An 867-nucleotide genomic window follows, 5' to 3' on the forward strand; every position below is an offset into this window, starting at 1 on the left:
GTTAAGACCCCGGGGAACGTCTTCGACATTGGATTACGCTACGGAAGAAGGATTAGTCGTCTGGATCAACGAATTGCGCAGTGAAGGCATTCCAGTCAGCAACGTGCTCCTACAGCAAGGAGCCCTTGAAATCGCGGCAAACATAGGGCTCACATCGGTACAATTTCGTGCGAGCGCGCCATGGGTGAAAGGATTCTTGAGGCGTTGGAGGCTGTCGATGCGTTCCAAAAGCAGGTCTGGTCAAGCAAATCCGAACAAGGACTAGCAGCCCTTGATGCATTTGCTTCGCGAATTCGACATGTTGTTCGCGAGCACGAAATCGAAAAGACCTACAATGCCGATCATACTGGTATCAACTATGAATACATTCCCAAGAAGACGATCCAAGCAAAAGGAACAAAGACTGTCTGGGTAAAGGGATCTGGACATGAAAAAGACCGCCTAACAGCAATGTTGTTAGCCGATTTCAATCGCATCAAGTACCCAATCTTTATGGTCCTGAAGAAAACAGCCTCGAAGATCAAGGAAGTTGTTCGGGACAACCTTGAGAACCGGAACGGATTCGGTAAACATGTCTGGGAGGACATCAAATAGCTCCATGAGCGCCATCCGTCCCGAATCTACGGCAACGCTACGGCATGGTGGAACAGGTCAATTTCATTGCAATTCTTGACGTACCATTTTGGACACCGGCGAGGAACCACGTGCAAGCCGGTTCTACTTCTTTGGGATGACTTTAGTGCACACTTCACCGACGAAGTCGTTGCCTTGGCGAAAGAGTTGAATGTCATCCTTGAGAAAGGGCCCCCAACCTTCACTTGGATTTGCCAACCTGCCGATGTCGCGTGGATGAGACCTATGAAATCA

The sequence above is a fragment of the Aphanomyces invadans genome, assembly GCF_000520115.1.
Source record: "Aphanomyces invadans strain NJM9701 unplaced genomic scaffold supercont1.202, whole genome shotgun sequence".
In the NCBI taxonomy this organism is placed as follows: domain Eukaryota; phylum Oomycota; class Saprolegniomycetes; order Saprolegniales; family Verrucalvaceae; genus Aphanomyces; species Aphanomyces invadans.